General features: G+C 37.7%; 1 protein-coding gene across 1 annotated transcript in view; it reads left to right on the top strand.

Annotated features, from left to right (window-relative positions):
- SESN1 (sestrin 1) overlaps positions 1-17209 on the top strand; it is a 113844-nt gene that overhangs the window by 31340 nt on the left and 65295 nt on the right. The gene's annotated exons all lie outside the window — the stretch shown is intronic.

The raw sequence follows: 17209 nt of genomic DNA, 5'->3' as shown, positions 1-17209 counted from the left end.
TGATTCTCTTGGTCACTTGTCTTAGGGGAAAAATTGCTACCTTCTAGTAATAAATTTTTCAGAGGCTTACTAGTGGCTCAATGACATAATCAGTACTGATCTCACTTAATCATAATTTAAATATCAAATTATTCTGTGTAGTTAAAGTAGAATGGAGCATCCTACAGATGCTGTACTCATTTTAGTCATTAATGGCCTACTTTTTCTGACCCAGAAGGTAAATGAGGGAGGGAATTGTCTTTGCCTTTAAGGGATTTTCCCTTTAAAAGAGATTAGTTCACTGTCATTGCTATTTATTTTCACATGACGCTTTGCTAGGATCTTTATAAAACTCCACAGTACTGCACTAATCCATAGAAAAGGCAGAATATATCTTTTCCCATTGGAAAGATGACTTGGCAATTAGAAATTGTCAAGTTTTATAAACAGACTCTTTAAACAAAAGACAGGCTCTCTGAATCAGGAATACACACATGAAGCATTAGTTTAAACTGCTGTTACAACATTTCTTATAATACCTTTCTTAAAAGTCCCGTTAAGTAAGTGTTTTAGAATGTATTTTGGGAAAACAACAACGAATTATCATTTATTTGTTTTATTTAGTGGTGTGGCTTTCTCCACAGATTAGATGCTGATTCCTTAATATAAATGTCTATGCATGTTCTTGTTATTGTTTACGAATGTACAGTGCTCAACGGAGGCCTAGCTTTGGTGCTTTCAGGGTGAGAACTAAGGGGGTGATTTGTAGAAAACCAAAGTAGGTCAAAGAGTACCATGGTGTAGCAAAGGGGAAGTCCCTGAGTTGACTCACATTGTCCTGCCTCTGGTGGAGTTCACTTTCATTGTTATGGTCTAGGCCTGTCTTCCTGTGAATGGAAGACATACTCAAATTACAGAAAAATCTCAGGAATATTATCATAAGTAATTTTTTAGAACAATATGTTACTGTCAGTTATTGGGAGGGTTGGTGGGGCAGCGAGAAAGGGAGATAAAAATTAGAACTGAAGTTAGTCCTAAATTCCACAGATCAAAAGCAAAACAATGCATAAATATGACAGTTTCTTTAAGTATAAGGAGTGTTGTGTGCATCTCTGCGAGATGGGAACTAGTATTTTAAATTTTGCCTGCCTGTTCTGCCTTTTTATATGTAGCTATTATAGAGGTGACCATGTTTTAGAATCAAGGAGGTGTTCCAGGTTTATCAATCCATGTCATATTAGTTCTGAACATAGGCAGTTGTAATAAACTTTAAAAGCAAATCTCCTGATCATTGGAATAGCAACTCTCACATTTCTGCAAAACACCATTTTGTGCCTTCCTATAACTAAGCTACCAGTAGAATCTAGGAGTATGCTCCAGCTGCCTTCAAAGATCCTAGAATGTTTTTTTATATCTCAAAGTTAAAATACAATTTTACTAAAATCTAATTTTAAGAAATGGCTTCCTTGGGTTGGTTAAATGTTAAGGTGTTATTATCTACAAATTTTATATATTTAAAGTTACATAATTCTGGAAAATTCTATCGTAATTTTTCCTCAAATATAGTATGCCTGGTATCTTGGATCACATTATCTCTTAGAGCAGAAGGTTTACTTTCTGGCTAAATTTCCTTTTATAGGTCCTCCCCCTCCTTACCTTTTTCTAAGAGCAAGAGACCCATGAGAAAACTAAGCCTTTGAGAGCTCAGAGTTGCTGAAGTTACTTTCTGTTCTTATATTTGCCAAGAGTTGCTGACAACTTAAAAGCTATCCTATGAGTGAATACCAGTTACCCAGATTGTTTGATGATTTTGGACAAGCGTAGATCAGGATTTCCTGTAATTTTTCTTCCTCTTCTGGGGTTGCGTTGCCTCTATTTCTGAGCAATTGTACACTTGGAATGAAAAAACAAAGCAAGGTCACTGGATCTAAATTACTTTTACTTCTTTGCCAAATGAAACTTTCCTTCTGTTATATGTTACAGTTCTGGGATCTTTTGGCATCTAAAGAGAGGTTTGCAGTTAAGAGGGGGGTGGGGGGATTGTAGGAGACTTTTTTTTGGAACTGAAGCTTACTTTTTATGTATTTCATTTCATTCACCAGAGACAACCAGTTCATTCACCAGAGACAAAAAGTTCCTGCTCTTTGGCTGAAACATGTTCCAAGAATCCATATATTAAAACAGAGTATCATCAAGATACCCACTTCCCTATGGATTATATAAACCAGTTCACAATCCATTCCTGAATTCTCTGTGTTTTGTAGTATAGCCAAATGCATTTTTTAAAAGGATACTCAAAGGGAAACATCTTTTAAGAAGTAGGCTTTCTACTAAAAGAATTGTAATTGCTTCCTGAATGCAGGGGATAATCTTAGCCCTTGCCTTTCAATACTAGGAGTGCCTGCAGGACAGCCTGGGTATTTTTTCTGCGTCAGGAAATGAACAGCTGGCTTCTAGAAGATAGGAGAATTATGAACTTCTGAGCAGAGGAAGATCTTTGAATAAAAGGAACCTTCCTTTGGAAACTGAAATTGGGTTTTGGGAATTGAATATTCAGTTAGGAATATGTTTGGCTGCAAATACCAGAAAACTTTACTATGTGACTTAAACAGAAAGAAGTGTCCCTTGACAAGCGATCTTAATGTAGGTAGTCAAGAATTGATGCTCAACTATATCAGTAACAACCTCTGCCCTCCTTTGAATGTGGTTCTCATCCTGGGGTGGGGGGCGGTTACCAAATGGCTGTTGCACCTTAAGACATCACTGCATTTGTTATCTATTGCTGCGTAACAAATTATCCCAAAACATATTAGCTTAAAATGACAAACATTTGTTATCTCACATAGTTCCTGAGGGTTAAGAACTGAGAATAGTTTAGCTGGGAGGTTCTGGCTCAGGGTGTCTCATGATGCTGCAGTCAAGATAACAGCTAGAACTGTGGTCCAGTGAGGGCCAGGATGAGCTGGAGACCTGCTTCCAAGCTAAGTCAAATGACTATTGGCAGGAAGCCTCAGTTCATCACCACATGGATGTCTTTTTAGGACTGCTCATGACCTGGCAGTGTGCCTTTCCCAGGGCAAATGTCAGGGGGTGGGGGGCTGTTAATCTTCTATAACCTAGTCTTGGAGGTGAGATATCATCACTTTTGCCATGTTCTGTTGGTCACACAAACTGATAGAGTTTGGGAGAGGACTACACAAAGGTGCGAATAACAGCAGGCAGGGATCACGGGAGCCATCTTGGAGGTTGCTTACTATGCATCACAAATATGTTCTGGTCAGTAAGAAGGAAAGGAAAGAGGCAGTGCTAACAAACTTCTCTTTGTGTCTCATTGGCCAGAGCTGTGGTAATACGATCTCTCAGTTGAGAGGGAGGCAGGGAAATGAAGTGTTTAGCTTTTACAGCCTCTGTTGTAGAGACAGGCAGGGGAGAAGAAGGTGGGAAATGGAGTTGGGCAGGCCTAATAAGGTCCATTGTACACTACCCGGGCATTTGATGACTATAACTACTTTTAGTTTGCCTGTTTTTCCTATTCTTAGAGTTAACAGTAACTTTTTAGGAGAAGATTTAATAAAAGTATGAGTAAAAGGGAGCCCTGAAAAATTTTTTTAAAGCTTATAATGTAGTGATTCCTCTAGTTGTTAACAGGATAAAGCTCTTACTGGTGACTAACTACCAGAAAATATCTGAAGTTTATTTATTTACGAATCATAATATAGTTTATTATGAGGAAACTTTAGGTTATTTTCCGTTCTGTGTTCTATTTGTTTGCACAAAATAGTCTGACAGTAAAAATTCAGAAACTTGAAACTATGCCCAATGTCTATATTTTCAGACCTAAAAAGATAAATTTTTTTCTACAACCAACATTTATTGAGTGTCTACTATATATCATGTGTAGTTAGTCAGTAACTTACAAAATTTGGGGAAAATTTGAAATAATCTCTGCCAGGCACAATCTTACTTGGTGATCTTTCCTTTTCTGATGATTACTAAATTTTTGAGAACGGTATTGTTATTTGGAATAACCATATTTATTCCCATATATTTTTTCAGTAGTTAATACAGTTTTAAAATTTTTTATTTATTTATTTTTTTAAAATGTATTTATTTTTTATTGAGGTACAATTAACACACAGTGGCACACTAGCTTCAGGTATATAACACAATGATTCAGCAATTCCATATTACTCAGTGTTCATCATGATAGGTGTACTCTTAATCCCCTTTATTTCACCCATTCCCCACCCACCCACTTCCTCTTTGGTGACCTCCAATTTTGTTCTCTGTATTTATTAGTCTGATTTTTTCTGGTCACTTTTTTCCTTTGTTCATTTGTCTTATTTCTTAAATGGCACATATGCATGAAATCATATAGTATTTGTCTCTGACTTATCTCACTTAGCATTATACCCTTTAGTTCCATCCTAGTTGTTGCAAATGGCAAGATTTCATTCTTTTTTGTGGCTGAGTAATATTCTATTGTGTGTGTGTGTGTGTGTCTATACATATATATGTATATATGTGTGTATACATATACACATTTATATTTACATATATATATATATATATAGACACATACACCACATCTTCTCTATACATTTATCTATGGATAGACACTTGGGTTGCTTCCATTATTATTGTAAATAATGATACAATAAGGAGAGGGGTGCATGTACCTTTTTGAATTAGTGTTTTCATTTTCTTTGGTTAAATACCCAGTAGTGGAATTATTAGATCATATAGTAATTCTATTTTTAATTTTTTGAGGAACATTCATACTGTTTTACATAGTAGCTGCGCCAATTTGCGTCCCCACCAATAGTGCACAAGGGTTCCTTTTCTCTACATCTTCACCAACACTTGTTATGTCTTGTCTTGATTTTGATTTAGCTATTCTGACAGGTGTGAGGTGGTATCTCATTGTGGTTTTGATTTTCATTTCCGATGACAAGTGATGTTGAGCATCTTTCCCCATGTCTGTTGGCCTTTTGTATGTCTTCTTTGGAAAAATGTCTATCAGGTCCTCTGTTCCTTTTTTTTTACTTTAATTTTTTATTGTTATGTTAATCACCATACATTACATCATTAGTTTTTGATGTAGTGTTCCATGATTCATTATGCATAACACCCAGTGCTCCACGCAGAATGTGCCCTCTTCAATACCCATCACCAGGCTAACCCATCCCCCCACCCCCCTCCCCTCTAGAACCCTCAGTTTGTTTTTCAGAGTCCATCCTGTCTCATGGTTCATCTCCCCCTCCGATTTACTCCCCTTCATTCTTCCCCTCCTGCTATCTTCTTCTTCCTTTTTTTTCTTAACATATATTGCATTATTTGTTTCAGAGGTACAGATCTGTGATTCAACAGTCTTGCACAATTCACAGCACTCACCATAGCACATACCCTCCCCAATGTCTATCACCCAGCCACCCCATCCCTCCCACCCCCCACCACTCCAGCAACCCTCAGTTTGTTTCCTGAGATTAAGAATTCCTCATATCAGTGAGGTCATATGATACATGTCTTTCTCTGATTGACTTATTTCACTCAGCATAACACCCTCCAGTTCCATCCACATCGTTGCAAATGGCAAGATCTCATTCCTTTTGATGGCTGCATGATACTCCATTGTGTATATAGACCACGTCTTCTTTATCCATTCATCTGTCGATGGACATCTTGGCTCTTTCCACAGTTTGGCTATTGTGGACATTGCTGCTATAAACATTGGGGTGCACATACCCCTTTGGATCCCTACATTTGTATTTTTGTGGTAAATACCCAGTAGTGCAATTGCTGGATCGTATGGTAGCTCTATTTTCAACTTTTTGAGGAACCTCCATACTGTTTTCCAGAGTGGCTGCACCAGCTTGCATTCCCACCAACAGTGTAGGAGGGTTCCCCTTTCTCCGCATCCCCGCCAACATCTGTCATTTCCTGACTTGTTAATTTTAGCCATTCTGACTGGTGTGAGGTGGTATCTCATCGAGGTTTTGATTTGGATTTCCCTGATGCCGAGCGATGTCGAGCACTTTTTCATGTATCTGTTGGCCATTTGGATGTCTTCTTTGCAAAAATGTCTGTTCATGTCTTCTGCCCATTTCTTGATTGGATTATTTGTTCTTTGGGTGTTGAGTTTGATAAGTTCTTTATAGATTTTGGATACTAGCCCTTTATCTGATATGTCATTTGCAAATATTTTCTCCCATTCTGTCGGTTGTCTTTTGGTTTTGTGGACTGCTTCTTTTGCTGTGCAAAAGCTTTTTATCTTGATGAAATCCCAGTAGTTCATTTTTGCCCTGGCTTCCCTTGCCCTTGGCGATGTTTCTAGGAAGAAGTTGCTGTGGCTGAGGTCGAAGAGGTTGCTGCCTGTGTTCTCCCTTAGGATTCTGATGGACTCCTGTCTCACGTTTAGGTCTTTCAACCATTTTGAGTCTATTTTTGTGTGTGGTATAAGGAAATGGCCCAGTTTCATTCTTCTGCATGTGGCTGTCCAATTTTCCCAACACCATTTGTTGAAGAGACTGTCTTTTTTCCATTGGACATTCTTCCCTGCTTTGTCAAAGATGAGTTGACCATAGAGTTGAGGGTCCATTTCTGGGCTCTCTATTCTGTTCCATTGATCTGTGTGTCTGTTTTTGTGCCAGTACCATACTGTCTTGATGATGACAGCTTTGTAATAGAGCTGGAAGTCCGGAATTGTGATGCCGCCAGCTTTGCTTTTCTTTTTCAACATTCCTCTGGCTATTCGGGGTCTCTTCTGGTTCCATACAAATTTTAGGGTTATTTGTTCCATTTCTTTGAAAAAAGTGGATGGTATTTTGATGGGGATTGCACTGAATGTGTAGATTGCTCTAGGTAGCATTGACATCTTCACAATGTTTGTTCTTCCAATCCATGAGCATGGAACGTTTTTCCATTTCTTTGTGTCTTCCTCAATTTCTTTCATGAGTATTTTATAGTTTTCTGAGTACAGATCCTTTGCCTCTTTGGTTAGCTTTATTCCTAGGTATTTTATGGTTTTGGGTGCAATTGTAAATGGGATCGACTCCTTGATTTGTCTCTCTTCTGTCTTGGTGGTGGTGTATAGGAATGCCACTGATTTCTGTGCATTGATTTTATATCCTGCCACTTGACTGAATTCCTGTATGAGTTCTAGCAGTTTTGGGGTGGAGTCTTTTGGGTTTTCCACATAAAGTATCATATCATCTGCAAAGAGTGAGAGTTTGACTTCCTCCTTGCCGATTTGGATGCCTTTGATTTCTTTTTGTTGTCCGATTGCTGTGGCTAGGACTTCTAATACTATGTTGAATAGCAGTGGTGATAGTGGACATCCCTGCCGCACTTCTGACCTTAGGGGGAAAGCTCTCAGCTTTTCCCCATTGAGAATGATATTCGCTGTAGGTTTTTCATAGATGGCTTTTATGATATTGAGGCATGTACCCTCTATCCCTATACTCTGAAGAGTTTTGATCAAGAAAGGGTGCTGTACTTTGTCAGATGCTTTTTCTGCATCTATTGAGAGGATCATATGATTCTTGTTCTTTCTTTTGTTAATGTATTGTATCATGTTGATTGATTTGCGGATGTTGAACCAACCTTGCAGCCCAGGGATAAATCCCACTTGGTCGTGATGAATAATCCTTTTAATGTACTGTTGGATCCTATTGGCTAGTATTTTGGTGAGAATTTTTGCATCCATGTTCATTGAGGATATTGGTCTGTAATTCTCCTTTTTGATGGGGTCTTTGGTTTGGGGATCAAGGTAATGGTGGTCTCATAAAATGAGTTTGGAAGTTTTCCTTCCATTCTATTTTTTGGAACAGTTTCAGGAGAATAGGTATTAATTCTTCTTTAAATGTTTGGTAGAATTCCCCAGGGAAGCCATCTGGCCCGGGGCTTGCTTTTGTTGGGAGATTTTTGATGACTGCTTCAATTTCCTTAGTGGTTATAGGTCTGTTCAGGTTTTCTATTTCTTCCTGGTTCAATGTTGGTACTTGATACATCTCTAGGAATGCACCCATTTCTTCCAGGTTATCTAATTTGCTGGCATAGAGTTGCTCATAATATGTTCTTATAATTGTTTGTATTTCTTTGGTGTTGGTTGTGACCTCTCCTCTTTCATTCATGATTTTGTTGATTTGGGTCATTTCTCTTTTCTTTTTGATAAGTCTGGCCAGGGATTTATCAATCTTGTTAATTCTTTCAAAGAACCAACTCCTAGTTTCATTGATCTGTTCTACTGTTCTTTTGGTTTCTATTTCATTGATTTCTGCTCTGATCTTTATTATTTCTCTTCTCCTGCTGGGTTTAGGCTTTATTTGCTGTTTTTTCTCTAGCTCCTTTAGGTGTAGGGTTAGGTTGTGTATTTGAGACCTTTTTTGTTTCTTGAGAAAGGCTTGTATTGCTATATACTTTCCTCTTAGGACTGCTTTTGCTGTATCCCAAAGATTTTGAACAATTGTGTTTTCATTTTCATTAGTTTCCATGAATTTTTTTAATTCTTCTTTAATTTCCTGGTTGACCCATTCATTCTTTAGTGGGATGCTCTTTAGCCTCCATGTATTTGAGTTCTTTCTGACTTTCCTCTTGTGACTGAGTTCTAGTTTCAAAGCATTGTTGTCTGAAAATATGCAGGGAATGATCCCAATCTTCTGGTACCGGTTGAGACCTGATTTGTGACCTAGGATGTGATCTATTCTGGAGAATGTTTCATGGGCACTCGAGAAGAATGTGTATTCCGTTGCTTTGGGATGGAATGTTCTGAATATGTCTGTGAAGTCCATTTGGTCCAGTGTGTCATTTAAAGTCTTTATTTCCTTGTTGATCTTTTGCTTAGATGATCTGTCCATTTCAGTGAGGGGGTTGTTAAAATTCCCCACTATTATTGTATTGTTGTCAATATGTTTCTTTGCTTTTGTTATTAATCAGCTTATATAATTGGCTGCTCCCATGTTAGGGGCATAGATATTTACAATTGTTAGATCTTCTTGTTGGATAGACCCTTTAAGTAGGATATAGTGTCCTTCCTCATCTCTTATTACAGTCCTTGTTTTAAAATCTAATTTGTCTGATATAAGGATTGCCACCCCAGCTTTCTTTTGGTGGCCCATTAGCATTGTAAATCGTTTTCCACCCCCTCACTCTCAATGTGGGGGTGTCTTTGGGTCTAAAATGAGTCTCTTGCAGACAGCATATCGATGGGTCTTGTTTTTTAATCCAATCTGATAGCCTGTGTCTTTTGATTGGGGCATTTAGCCCATTTACATTCAGGGTAACTACTGAAAGATGAATTCAGTGCCATTGTATTGCCTGTAAGGTGACTGTTACTGTATATTGTCTGTGTTCCTTTCTGGTCTATGCTGCTTTTAGGCTCTCTCTTTGCTTAGAGGACCCCTTTCAATATTTCTTGGAGGTCTGGTTTCGTGTTTGCAAATTCCTTTAGTTTTTGTTTGTCCTGGGAGCTTTTTATCTCTCCTTCTATTTTCAGTGACAGCCTAGCTGGATATAGTATTCTTGGCTACATATTTTTCTCGTTTAGTGCTCTGAAGATATCCTGCCAGTCCTTTCTGGCCTGCCAGGTCTCTGTGGGTAGGTCTGTTGCCAATCTAATGTTTCTACCATTATAGGTTACATATCTCTTCTCCCGAGCTGCTTTCAAGATTTTCTCTTTGTCTCTGAGACTTGTAAATTTTACTGTTAGATGTCGGGGTGTTGACCTATTTTATTGATTTTGAGAGGGGTTCTCTGTGCCTCCTGGATTTTGATACCTATTTTCTTCCCCACATTAGGGAAGTTCTCTGCTATAATTTGCTCCAATATACCTTCTGCCCCCCTCTCTCTCTTTCTTCTTCTGGGATCCCAATTATTTTAATGTTGTTTCGTCTTATCATATCGCTTATCTCTCGAATTCTGCCCTCGTGATCCAGTCGTTGTTTATCTCTTTTTCTCAGCTTCTTTATTTTCCATCATTTGGTCTTCTATATTGCTGATTCTCTCTTCTGCCTCATTTATCCTAGCAGTTAGTGCCCCCATTTTTGATTGCACCTCATTAATAGCCTTTTTGATTTCGACTTGGTTAGATTTTAGTTCTTTTATTTCTCCAGGGTTTCTCTAATAACCTCCATGCTTTTTTCAAGCCCAGCAATATCTTTAAAATCATGATTCTGAACTCTAGGTCCGACATCATACTAATGTCCGTATTGAGTAGGTCCCTGGCAGATGGTACTACCTCTTGTTCTTTTTGTTGAGGTGATTTTTTTCATCTTGTCCTTTTATCCAGAGGAGAGTAGATGAATGAGAGAACAAAATGCTAACAGGTTAACAACGTCCCCAGAAAATATACTCTAAACAAATCAGAAAAGACCTGAAACCAGGGGAGAAGAAAGGGAAAGAAAGAAAAAAGAAAGAGGGGGAAAAAAAGTAAAAGAAAAAGATAAAAACTAACAAAAACAGAACAAAACAAAAAAAAAAGAATATGATCAAATATCAGGCTAGTGCATAGATCAGTGCCACACACTAGATTTTGGGTGTATTTTGGTCTGTTAGAAGAAAATGCCTCCTAAAATTTTTAAAAAAGAAAGACATATATGTACAAAATAAGGGTTGATACAATGGAGGGATGCAATATGACTGTAAAGATGAAAATTATAAAAGATTTTATAAAAGGAATTGGTAAGAAGTTGTTTGAGAAAAGAAGAAAATTAAAAAAAAAAGAAAATAGAGAATGTGATCAGGCAGGAGACTAGAACAAAGCCATACACTAGTGATTTAAGGTATATTTTGATCTGTTAGAAGAAACTGTATCTCAAAATTTTAAAGAGAGAACATCTTATATATATATATATATATGTCAAAAATAGGGGTAACTACTATGAAGGGATAGAATATGACTCTAAAAATGAAAAATAAAAATGTTTTTTTTTAAAAAGGGATTGATAAGATGGTTGAAAAACGGAAAAAGCAAAATTTAAAAAAAAAGTTAAAAACATTAACTTTGAAAGACTAATGAATCATGGTAAAAAAGCCATGAATTCTATGTGCAGTATTCCCCTAGCGCTGGAGTTCTCCCGTTCTCCTTGATCGGTAAACTTGGTCTTGGCTGGCTGTTCGTGCTGATCTTCTGGGGGAGGGGCTTGTTGCCGTGGTTCCCAAATGTCTTTGCCAGAGGCGGAATTGCCCTGCCCTTGCCAGTCTGGGCTCAATAATCTGCTCGGGTTTGCTCTCCGGAGCTTTTGTTCCTGCAAGCTTTCTGTGCGGCTTTGCAGGACGAGAGTGAAAATGGCAGCCTCCAATCCCCACCCTGGAGGAGCGGAGAACTCGGGGCCCGCTCCTCAGTGCGCCCCCAGAGAAAAGCAGTCAGTCACTCCCGTCTCCCCAGTCTCCGGCCGCACTCCGTGCTCACCCGGCCTGTGACCGAGCGTTTCTATCTCTGGCACCCGACCCCGTGTGGCTCCAAACCCAGCAGATCCCTGCGGTGCGCTCCCACACCGCTCCTCCCGGGGCAGGAAGGGGAGTCTCCCCAGATCTGCTGCTTGTTGGGTCCCTGCTGGAGAAGCAGTGACCCGACTGTGCCACGGATCACAGTTTATGGCAACCCCAAGCTGAGAGCCCACGCCTCGGCTCCGTCTCTGCAGCCGGCTTCCCCGCTCTGACACCTGGGAGCTCTGCTGCACTCAGGCACCCCCAGTCTTTCTGTGACCCCAAGGGTCCTGAGACCACACTGTCCCGCGAGGGTTCCACCCCCCGCTTAGCCACCGGAGCGACGTCCCTCCGCGGAGCCGACTTCTAAAAGTTCCGATTTTGTGCTCTGCGCTCTATCACTTGCCAGAAGTGGCCGTCGGAGGCCCCCTCCCCCACCGTCTATCCTCTCGAATATCGCCTCGGATTCACTTCTCCGCGCGTCCTGCCTTCCAGAAAGTGGTCGCTTTTCTGTTCAGAGAGTTATTGCTATTCTTTTCTTGGATCTACTGTTGAGTTTGTAGGTGGTCAGAATGGTTTGATCCCTATTCAGCTGAATTCCTGAGACCAGACAAAATCCGGGTCTCCTACTGCTCCACCATCTTGCTCCTTCCCCTGCTCATTTTTTTTTTTTTTAAAGGGGGTTTGTACCATAACTGTGCTGGAACAGCTATTCTACTTCTTGGGGAAAATAAAGAAATTTAAACTTACCTCACACTGACAAATATAACTGCTATTTAATTTGACCTCCAGTTAGAGAGGGTTCTTTAAAGCATAAAGAAAAGAGAAGAAACTTTTAACAGAAAAGATAGTTTTAATTGTGTAAAAATTAAATTGTCAAAAATACTATAAAATGGGGCACCTGGGTGGCTCAGTCGTTAAGAGTCTGCCTTCGGCTCAGGTCATGATCCCAGGGTCCTTGGATAAGCCCTGCATCAGGCTCCCTGCTTGGCGGGAACCCTGCTTCTCCCTCCCCCACTCCCCCTGCTTGTGTTCTCTCTCTCTCGCTGTGTCTCTCTCTGTCAAATAAATAAATAAAATCTTAAAAAAAAACTATAAAATTAAAATACAAACTACAAATTGGAAACAAAAGTTGAATCATGTATGAAAAAGGTTAATATTCTTAATGTATTAAAAGCTCTTAAAACTCCATAAGAAAAATCAAAAGACAAAAATAAGTTGTAAGTAAACCAAACTGTGACCAAATCTGCAAGAAGGTCAAATTCACTATAGCAGAAGAAAATTTTACAAGACCAGTGCTCTAACCCCTGAGCTATGGAACCAAGAAAATTTTAAAGTTATTTTTTTTCTTATTACATTGGGAATTTTTTAAAAGTGATAATCTTCATGTAGGTCGGGATAGACTGCATGTAAATTGATGTAAAATCATTATGCTTTCAAGTCTTTTTATTCAGTAATTCCATTTAGAACAAAGATAGTACTTTATAATAGATCTCTAACAGAGTGCTTTTTTTTTTAAGATTTTATTTATTTATTTGAGAGAGAGAGAATAAGAGATAGAGAGCATGAGAGGGAAGAGGGTCAGAGGGAGAAGCAGACTCCCCGCTGAGCAGGAAGCCCGATGCGGGACTCGATCCAGGGACTCCAGGATCATGACCTGAGCCGAAGGCAGTCGTTTAACCAACTGAGCCACCCAGGCACCCTCTAACAGAGTGCTTTAATTGTATTTTTAAAAGATTATAAAAATCAGATATAAAAAATCTTTTAAAATTTGTGTATGTTTGAACTTTGGACTGTACTCTATTAAACTGAGAAAATTAATGGACTTATTCCTTCCTACCTCTCAATTTCTGTTTTATTAGTCGAATTATTATTTTATATTCTTAATATTTATGGCATTTAAATTCTGTTCCAGGAACAAAATTCCCAGAGTTAGTCCTGGTTCTGTATTTAGGTGAATTTGTGGTTCATCATTGGTATAAATGATTAACAAAATTTTAAATTGAGAATAACTTAGAACTGTGTTTGGAGAGTTTTATCAGGACACCACACCCCCCCCCCCAAAAAAAACCCTAAGACAAAAGAATAGAAACATCTTGCTGGTAACATTAAAAATAGAAAAACTGACAAGGGAAAATTGGGGCAAGAGATAATCCCAAAATAAAGACGAAAACTGCTAAAACTGTACAAAGTAATTTTGCCAATAAAAGAAAAGCAAAGCAAATTTTCTCATCACATTTGAGAAAATTAGACGTGGTAAAAATAATGGCCACAAAAGACAATTCACAGTGGCAGAGTCTATAATTGATCAAATTTGATATGGATGATAACATTTGATACAGACAAAACATGAGAGATGAATCAAGTTTTCATTGTAAGATTTATGGACAAAGAATTTATTTCAGTGAAAGTAACTTAAAACTGAAAATTGAAAAAAATTAATAATTATAATGTAACTATACCATATAGGTAATTGATGATAGAATTCAGTTCCTTCAGAAAATACGTTCTAGATGAAATTCATTATTATTGCCATAATAATAACTCAGAAATATGGAAGTCAAAACATTCTGAACCTATGGTATTCAAAGGAATGCATAAATGCATATAGCAGCTGATCTGCATGTTAACAGAGATTACTAAAGATTATCCAAGGGTCAAATCCATTGAAAATAACAGTTTCAGGGTGCCTGGGTGGCTCAGTTGGTTAAGCATCCGACTCCTGATTTCAGCTCAGGTCATGATCTCAGGGTCATGGGATCAAGACCCACATTGGGCTCTGTGTTCAGTGGAGTCTGCCTGAGATTCTCTCTCTCTCCCTCTCCCTTCCTCCCACTTGCGCTCTCTTTCTCAAATAAACTAACTAACTAAATAAAAATAACAGGGTGTGTCTACCTGACATACAATCTTGTTATATTAAGATGGTTGGCATATAGGGAGACTATTTTAAAAGACTGTATCTTGGAAATCTGTTTTACTATAAACTTCCCCTCCCCTCACTTCTCATTGCTTGATGAATAGCCCAGGTTTTTCCAGCTTATTCTCAATGGTATGTGTACTGTTTACATTTTCATAACTCTGATACCATCATTCATGTACTGCTAGTATGTCTAAAATGGATGTCAACATTCCCTGCTTCTAGCTCATCCCTGGGGCCTCCACATGCCTCTGTATTAAATATCAACTGATTAAATATCAGCCACACCTGTTACAACCTAGCCCAAAGCCATTTTCTAATACTCTTCTTTTATAGAATCCTCTTCTCTTTTGAATTTATTCGTCTTTGAGTTTATTTTGAGTTTATTTTAAAAGGTATTCAAAAGCCACCATTTTTGTTTTTGAAGTATTACAATAGGTTCCAGGAAATATTTTCAAACTGAGCAAATATTCATCCTTCTGTACCTTTGTTAAATCCAACCTTTGTGAATTTTCTTCGCCTAAAATTTTTCAATTTCAAATAAGAGCAGTAAAAGAATCTTGTGTCTTTTCATTACATTTAGGATTGAATTCAACATCCTTAATATTAACGTGGCCCATGAGGGCTTTCACTGCCTGGGTCCTGCCTATTCTTCCAGTCTCATCTCCATATTTCCCCTTACTCTGTGTTCCTGCTTAATTCACTGGTTTTGTTATTGTTTTTGTTCCCTCTTTGATTCACCACAGTCCCTCCTATCTTAGAGCTTTTCTCATGCCTCTCATTCTGCAAGGAATGTGCCCCCCCTTACCCCCTTCCTCATGCTATATTAACATCTACTAATCCTTTATATCTCAGTATAAATGTTAATTATGCTGGGAAGTGGGATATACCACATATAATATGACTTTGCACCCTGCTGCCTTGTTGTCTGGGTTACCCCCTCAGGTCATTATTTACTGGCAGTATAATCTTAAGTAATTCATTTGACTTCTCTCTGACCCTCTATTTCTTTATCTGTAAAATGGGGGAAAATCATTCTGATTCATAAGATAACTGTGATTATTAAATGAGAAAGTGAAATAAACTGTATAAAGTACCCAACACAGGGCCTATCATTGGATGAAATACTCAATAAATGTTAGGTAAAATTACTTCCAAGGCACCTCCTACCCCCAATTCCCTAATAAATACACACACACACACACACACACACACACACACACACACAGTCTAGACCAACTTCTTTTATTTTATAGAGACATATGACCATACACCTCTTATTCCTAACATTTACATTACCACAGTTGTGATTTTAAGTTAATTTGTTGATTGGTTGGTTAATGTCTGTCTCCTTTCATTAGATTATAAACCAATAAGTATTTGATGAATGGATGAAGAAATAAATGAATTAGAAACATATCCTGTCTCCTCTCAAAACAGCATACATGATGTTAATGTTTCCTATAGGATAGTCTTTCCTTTAAGCCTCTAAATCACAAACTCAATGCCAATGACTAGAGAATCACTTAGTACCAGTACCTTATATAAACTAATTTGTGAACTAAAAATTGTTTTCAAGTGTTTCAGAATGTTTGAATATAACATGTTAAAAGTATAAAGTATTAAAGAAGATCCTCGCTTTCAATTAACACTGGAAAAGGCTTACATTAAAAATATAAGTGTACAGTGGAGGCTAGATAGGCTATTATAAGTAATTTTTTATCTCTATGTAAAAATATGCATAAGAAAAAACTAGAAGTATATCATATCAACAGCTTTCTCTGAGTGGTAGAATTCTGATCAATTAAAATTGATCTCTGTCTATAAAGATATCTATCTTTATAGGAATAGATAATTTTCTCTTTTCTCACAGCAAAACTGTTAGTTTTATATTAACAAAAATTATCTTTAAAACTTCAGTGTTTCTGAAATTTATAGGGGATACTTTTCACTCATTGATTTATTCAGCAAGTATTTACTGAGCAACTGCTAAGTCCCAAGCACTATTCTGGGCCAAGGGAATTGAAGCAAAACTCCCTGTCTTTGTGGAATGTTCATTCTGAGATGTCACAGCTATCTGTGTGACTTTGGTTTGGTTTGAAACTCCTCTTCCACATCTTTACTCAAAAAAAAAAAAAAAAACTATTGATGTCACTTTAGTGATTCATTCTTATCTTGTATTTAGTTATAGAAAAAAAGAGAACCAGTAACTGTGATTACCAGACTCTGCAATTTTACAATTCTTCTAATGTTTTTCATACCTTAGAATCCTATCTTTAACGTAATAGTCCAGTGTAAAGGTGATAAGAGGGACCCAATTTAAACATTCTGTAAAGGGTTACATTTTTTTCTTTCAAAGAGTCAGTTCACATAGTGCTACTCAGTACACAACATTGCAGTTTATCCAACTCCCTTAATGTTAAAAATAATCAGCTGATTTGTTACATTATCAGTAAAGTTGGCACCATTATAGTCTGACTCAGTTCAAATGTTTAGTAAATAAACAAAGAACTTTTAAATCTTTCTCATTCTCTTTGAAACTTTATGTAATCCTGCTATTTTGTAAAACCAACTTCAAAGCTACTGATCCAAAAGAATTTTCAAACTGTGAAACTAATTTCTGAAATGAGTTTTTCTGTGTCTTTCCTGTTTGTTCCAAAAGTTAGTTTGTAAATCAATTATTTAGGACTCAATTTTTATTTTTATGAATAAGCAGTATTAATACTTGGTGATTAGCTTTCAGGATCAGCTCACCAAAAAAATATTCAGCCCATTCTTACTAGGAGTTACGCTAACTGCACAGTTTTTACCATAACAAACTACTGCTTGTAATAATATTCCTATGGAAATGTGTGTTTGAAGTACCACATATCCCATATCTAAGCAGTA

This window comes from Callorhinus ursinus, unplaced genomic scaffold (assembly GCF_003265705.2).
Source record: "Callorhinus ursinus isolate GAN/ISIS: 27379988/994484 unplaced genomic scaffold, GSC_fseal_2.0 scaffold6, whole genome shotgun sequence".
In the NCBI taxonomy this organism is placed as follows: Eukaryota; Metazoa; Chordata; class Mammalia; order Carnivora; family Otariidae; genus Callorhinus; species Callorhinus ursinus.
Note: the sequence above shows the minus strand (reverse complement) of the source record. Positions and strands in the feature narration are given on the sequence as shown.